This window comes from Aplysia californica, unplaced genomic scaffold, assembly GCF_000002075.1.
Source record: "Aplysia californica isolate F4 #8 unplaced genomic scaffold, AplCal3.0 scaffold00395, whole genome shotgun sequence".
In the NCBI taxonomy this organism is placed as follows: Eukaryota; Metazoa; Mollusca; class Gastropoda; order Aplysiida; family Aplysiidae; genus Aplysia; species Aplysia californica.
The window spans coordinates 460,001-467,523 of NW_004797665.1; positions in this window are offsets into that span (position 1 = coordinate 460,001).

The window sequence follows — 7,523 nt, forward strand, 5'->3', positions numbered from 1 at the left end:
TCTACTGCTACTCCTTGGCTCCTCCTAACTGCTGTCTTTCTGCCACACCCCTGATCTTCTGGTAGGAAAGATCTACACCTAGCCTTCTCGGACAAGGGCGAAAAATCTCGGAGGGCCCGTGTGCAAGTTGCGCACGTTAAAGATCCCTTGGTGGTCTAAAATCGATAAGAGTAGGCTTCGGCCGCCATCCGGGCAAAATTCAAAATTTCCTACCCACGAAAATGTATTAGGTGTGTCCCGCGGGCTCATATGACCTTATGCAGTTGCGAGCGCCGTAAAACCCTATACTAAACAAACAAAACATTACAAAGCATTTCCTTGCATGTTTGCTTGCTGTTCTTGTTGTTTTGCCGGTTGTCGTTGCTGCTCTCCTTCTTTCTGATTTTGTGGGCTTAAAAGGGGACTGCTTAAAAAAGTTCAGATGTCGGGACTTTAACTACACTGGCGATCAAAATGAAGGCATCACTTTTTGATTGCGTAAAATAACATTAAGTAGTCGAAAAAAGTAGGCAATGTTATAATTTTGATGCTTAATGTAGCGTCCACAGCACTAACAAATAAAAAAAAAAAAAGAAGCAAATTGGATTTTCTTCCCCCGACCGACCACGTGACGGATTTTTTAAAATCTATCTATTTAATGGGGCTTTGGTCTTCGTATAGCCCCCCCCCCCCCCCCCCCGGCCCGACAAGGAGAACATGTAATTGCAGTTTTTGACAGAGACCTAAACTTCTTTTTAAAAAGACAAAAGGAAGAGAAAATATCCTCTACGTGATTTGGTAAAAATGCCAATTTTCTCATTTTTGACGTAGGTAATGGGAACAATAATTGAAGAACCAGAATGTTATTTTTATAACATGACCTACAGTCTAGTAGACAACTAAGTTTTACTAATGTGAAAGAAAAGCGCAAAGACTAGGACGTCTAGATTTTCTACGCAATTAAAATGTGGTAGATCTACCTTTTTCATTGCCAGTATATTAAGATTAAGAAACAAGAATTTCCCGTTTTGGCTTCCCCAGTTCTAATTATTAGACCCAGCTCCAGTTGGCTATTCATAGAATGCCGCTAACATGAATGAACTCACACTGACCGACTCCCACGCTCCGAGTTGAGAGGACAAACGTTGGCCTACATGCGAACAAGAGTCACGCGGACTTGTCCAAACGGATGGCTGCTAGAGCTAGCTGTTGAACTGCTCCCCCCTCCCACTCCCCTCCCCCCTCCCACAAAATCACCCAAGCCATCTCTTTTTCTCTGAAGTGAACAAGGTCCACAAGTTCAATATTTCCTCTTTTAATCAGAGCGTCTGAAAGTGAATGCCACTGGCACGCAAAGCTTCACCATAATATGGGCTGGGAAGGGGATAGGGGAGTTCTATCAATTCGTATGTATTATTTGTTTCCTTAATAAGTTGTCTTTAGAGGCAGAACTAAATAATCATTTTCATCACTTCGCCTACATTCCCTATCTGTAGCAATAATTAATTTTGACTCCTAGTGACAAATATTATTTGGATGCCTTTCCTTCTACCTCAAACAGACAGACAGATAGATAGATAGATAGATAGATAGATAGATAGATAGATAGATAGATAGATAGATACGCTCAATTGATCCTCCACCTGAAGAAAGTAAAGTATTCCTTTTATAGCCCCTCTCTCTTTCTCTCATTCTCTCTCTCACTCTCCCTCTCTCTCTCTCTCTCTCTCTCTCTCTCTCTTTCTTTCTCTCTTTCTCTCTCTCTCTTTGTTTCTTTCTCTTTGTCTCTCTCTCCCTCTCTCTTTCCCCCTCTCCCCCCCTCTCTCTCTCTCTTTCTCGCTCTCTTTTTTTCTCTCTCTCCCTTTCTCCCTCTCTCTTTCGCTCTCTCTCTTTCGTTCTCTCTCTTGCCCTATCTCACACTCTCTCTCCCTTTCTCTCTCTCTGACTCTCTCTCTCATTCTCTCTCTCATTCTCTCTCTTCTATCTCTCTCTCTCTGTCTCTCTCTCTCTCTCTCTCTCTCTCTCTCTCTCTCTTACTCTCACGAACCCGCGCGCTATCTCTTTCCCTTTTTTGTGTCGCTCTTTCTATTCCCCTGGCATTCACTTACGTCTTCAGTCTCTCACTTGAAATGTTGCTTCAGTAAGCGTTTTACGGCACTTGCAACACAATTAAGTCATGTAAGTGCCGAAAATTAGAGGTGTTACAAGAGAGTAACAAACATAAAAAGAAGGAAGAGATAATAATAATAATATAAAGACGACAGTCGTTTTATAGGAAAGAAGGAGTAGACCACACCTGAGCACCCGCCAACCACCCACTCTCAGTTGAAAGCTTAAAATATTCACGTTTAGACATAATCACGACCTATTGTTATAGATGCAATAATATATTGAAGGTTAACACCGGCAAACCGTCACTTAGTCAAAAGCCAGATTGGTCTTACAGGAATTTCAAAGGCAAGACCAGATTGCCTATTGAACACACTGTTGTACGCGATAGAGTTCTAGACAGATAATAGGAAATTCTCCCCCCCTCCTCCCGTGCCCCCGGTTTTTAAAATAAATTTCAATATTTGCAAGAGGTCGCAGAGACCCAAAATGTCGTCCCTTTGAGAGAAGAAACCCTGTGTGTGCGTACTAAGTTATTCCGAATTGGGGGGCCAGAATTTACATTTACTGAGATTATTATTATTCACATCTAGTGATTTCCCGCCGCTTTCACATTAGATACCTTGGCAAGATTTGTTGCAATACCAGACAAAAATATAGGAAAGAAAATAAGCTTACGCCATATACAGTAAAACCTCGTTATACTGCCACCCTTGGGACAAGTATAAAGTTGGCGGAACAGCGGGACTGGCGGTTCAAAGGTGTTTGTCTGTTTAACAGCCTTGACTGCCTAAAGTCAAGGAACATGATTCTGCTGTGCGATCTGTGTTTGAAAAGTGTTTTTGTTGTTGATGATATAGGCCTAGTATGTACATGTACATGTATTCAGAGCCTATAGCCTTCTCTATCTCTATCTCTGCATTTCTCGTGGGAGAAAGATTATCATGTGGCCAACCAGTGAGTGGCGTGCCTCTGTAGGTCAATTCGTGGATGGCGATACAGCGGAGAGAATCTACTTTAGCTTAATAAGGACGGTACAACTCAGACAGCTGGTGGACGACGGATGGCGGTGTAAAGGCATTCATACTATATTTATACAGGAAACCGTTTTGGCACATTGTTAAAATCTGGCAGTACAACGAGGTTTCACTGTAGTATTGACTCTTTTGATAGAAAGCAAGATAAAATGTTTTGACACCTTCACAGCATAAAATGGAAGGATACATGTACTAAAACACTCCTGGAAAAAAGAGATGGCCTTTATTAAGGCATAAAGGACCCAAAAGAGGGGCATGATATCAACTGAAATTAACTTTGGACCCCAGGAACAGACTGATGGAGACTGAGACCAATACAAGTGACAAGCTAAGACCAGTCTCAAAGTAAAAGAGAAATTCATATCAGCTAATCCTGCAACCTCTGAAGAGACACAAGAATACGACAGGGTATCGAATAAACTTTAGGCGTTCATTTGACACTGATTTCCCCACTCTAATCCACATTTGGGTCGAAGTGACGTCTTTCACAAAAGATGATCTTGACATTGTAAATCGACATTAGGAGTGATGCTAACTGATAGTTGGCATTGTTTGCCCTTTGAATTCTTTCTATCTAATTTTCCATATTCAGTGAAGATGTACAGGATATACCTGAATAAATTAGCTTGTTTGATTTGTTTAGCACCTTGGCGACACCACCAGGCTTTAGAAGGAGTGGAAAAGGTGGACTGAATGAGTCAAGTTCGCAATTTCCAACCTTACGAGGTTTTCCAGTTTGCCAAAACCTGACTTCTCTACTTTCCCGTGACACCCGACGGTATAAGCGGCAGATAAAATAAAGTAAGGAAAGAATGGGAATCAAAATTCATTTTTGTCAAGGATCCATCTTGCCTGGACGCAATGTAATTCCCCCCCATGACTTCACAGCCCTACGTGAGGAACGTTTGATCCTGAATTTGCCCCCTTTCTATAATTGAACAGTTTTTAAAATGACAGAAGTAGGGTATCGAAACTGATGAATGATCATTCATATCCCTGAGCACTGCGTGTGTGTGTATGTGTTCTTAATTTGAAGTACAATGTTATAATTATCGCTGCTTACCACGGGGAGGTAGGAATAAATAAGACTTCAAAGAGGGTATATACCTATCATTTTATGTTGGATATCAATGATATATCCACACACACAACGCAGGTACATAATACACAAGACATCAGCGATTGATAACCCGTCCAGAATTCCTTTCAAGTGTACACACACCAAAGTCTGTTTTAGCCCACAGACATCATAACAGTAACGCACAGAGGCGAAGGCTGACTTGTTTGACAGGGAAAACAAAGTGAAACAGGACCAGATAGTAAATAGGGCCTGCAGATTTCACACAAGAATTTTAATCAAGGCGGCAACACTATGTTGTGAGAATTCTGAATTCATATTGTATGTTCAACCGCCAAAATAACCGGGAAAGTATCTAATTAAATATTTATTCCAACAAACATTAAATTTAACTTTAGGCGTGAAGACACAAACACAAACAAAGAAGCAGAGATGGCAGTACTACATGTATTACCAGTGAATCTAAACTGTTTGGTAGAGCAAGACAATTATCAGTTTTTTTAACCCCCCCCCCCCCCCCCCGTGGGGGCGATGCTACTGACTAAAGTGTCTTTAAAGGGGAGAGGGGGCATTAACATCTCGAGTTCTTATGCACAGTAGAATTGTAATTGTAAATGCGCTGATTCATCATTGTCACGCCCATAACTGAGCCTGACCTCCAACAGGGAACTGATGCTTTTTCTTTCCATAATCCTTACTATTGTCATTTCTCCTCTACTTCTTTTCTATGTTTGTCATACTCTTGTGGCCCGCTATTTCCTGGGTGCCTTGATAGTCGAAGCAGATTTAATTGTGCTGTTGAAGCTAGAGAGGTGAGCAGAGTAAGTCTGATTCTCTCTAAGGATCTCAGTTGACATTCACCCCTTGGCGCTCATTATTATGACCTTAATATGCAGTTTCGAGCGCCGTAAAACCTCTCCTTAAACAAACAAATCAATGTTTTTATTTCACATTATTTGGCTGTTTTTGTCTAGCTTTTCGTGGCTAGGAGACGGTGTCATACTCGAGGTCACGATCTGATTAGGACGGTAAAAAGTCATGGAAAAAAAACAAGCACTCGCAGCAGTCAAGAGATTATTAGGAGTTAGTTCCCCTCACATTTGAGAGGTAGACTCGACCAATGTAATAGTAATTTACATAATCAGTGCTTGTGACTTATAACTGTGGCCCGAAAGGGGTGAACACGGAATGTAGGAATGGAACAGTTCTGAGCACATGCTCCCTTCAACTCTTTTGGTAGACTCTTCCAGCCTCACTTACTCAATCACAGCTTGTGGGTGCTTATGGAGTTGCCCGAAAGGGGTGAACAGGCTATTTCTGTGGCAATGGAACCGTTTTGAATGTTAGGCATTCTGTTCATTGATGATTATGAACATCTTTTTACTTTTACTTTTAATTTATGAGGTTTGCGTTTATGAGTGAACTTGACAGCGACAATCTGTCAAAATTACGAAGGGAAGCTGTGCTTATTTGATTATATAGACGTTTCGCCACTGGTAACGCAAGCTTCATTAAAAAAAAAGGTGCGTGGCGTGCATGTGCGTGTGTGTGTTTGTGGGGGGGGGGGGGGGGGGTGCTGCTCAGTCTATGCCATGGTCTGGAGCAGAGAGGATGTCTGCGTGAATGCAGCGAAGTTTCAATAATAGTAGCAAGTACTTGATTTCTCTGCGACAGCCTCATTTAGCCATATCGATGCCGACGGGGGTCGAGTTCATGATCAGCTTCTCCGACTGGTCACGCATTTTTTTTTTTTTACCGAGGAGCGAATTCAAGATCCCCCGCAGGCCTAAATCTAGCCACATGTGCCACCTTTACAGATCATGATTCGTAAACCGAAAGAACACTGTATTTTGTTGTGACGGAATATGATCTGTGTATTCCACACTTGCTTCACATCCTTTAATTCTATTAAAGAACATTAAGTATTGTTATTAATAAACAAAATATAAATCCTCCATTAGTAGGTGTTTAATGGAAGTCATATTATATGTTTAGCCGTTTAATTAAACTAGCTGTGTGCGTGCTTTCATCGCGACGACCAAGAGTTTAGGGCTTGGACCATCATTTTGCTTTTACCTCCTCTTCAGTCGTGATTAATTATTGATCACAGTCTTGCTATCATATATCACCATACTGTCTGTGGAACCTCTAGATCTACTTATAACAGAAATATAAAAAAACCCAACTAAATGATATCCACATAATTGACTCCTTTCGGAAATGTGTTTTACTCGGCGTAAGTAACACGTAAAAGCTTGAACAATACACAGTATCACAAACATAGTAAGACAACCCACACACCAGTGCTGATCGCCACTGTGCAGCACCATGTTTTTGAACTACGGTTATCGTGGGTTTGACCAAGGAAACAACCCAACGCCCAAGTCCCAAATGATTTAAATTGTGTCGATACATTTATACATTGATACGCATTTCACACAATATTGTGTCACTGTACAGCTCCCTGTCTTGAAGGGGGTTATCCTGTCTTTCCCCAAGGACACACCCCAGTGACCACACACCTGTATTAATGTTTTAAAGCGCCGTGCCACCTACACACGCCTTAATTGTGAGCGTGAGCTCACTCATCACTTTGCTCACATTTTATTTAAGTTGAAAAGGAAACCACTTTTGGCTCAGTTTTGAAGTATTCCATAAAAAAATACAAGGATCGAAACCAACAAGTTTATAAATTTTTAAGCACGAAATAACAAAAATTCTTCAGGGATACTGAATGTTACCTTCGTTAACATTTTGAGGTCTCAGGAGTTTAAAGTTTCTTCTAAAACGTGACACTAAGATCAGCGCCACCAGAATTATATAATACTAACTGGGTATCCATTCGATGAACAGACTTAAAAGAATCGTCGATCATCAAATCATCGTCTCCACTTTCTGCCACCAACCCCTCCCCCCCCCCGGGCCCCTGACTCTTTCTACAGCCTTTCTACTGTTACTTCGTGGCTCCTTCTTGCTGCTGTCTTTCAGCCACACCCCTGATCTTATAATAGGAAGGATCTACACATAGCCTTCTCGGTTAGGGGCGAAAAAATCTCAGAGGTCCCATGTGCAAATTGCACACGTTAAAGATCCCCTGGTGGTCCATAATTGATATGGGTAGACTTCGGCCGCCACTCGCACAAAATTCAAAATTTCCTACCAACTGAAAATGTTTAATGTCTCCCGCGCGCTCATATGACCTTATACTGTTGCTAGCGCCGTGAAACACATAAAAAAAAAAACCCCAAACAAAAAAACCAAAAACATTATTTAAAAAATATTAAACAATATACACACATGTATATTATTATATATAATAC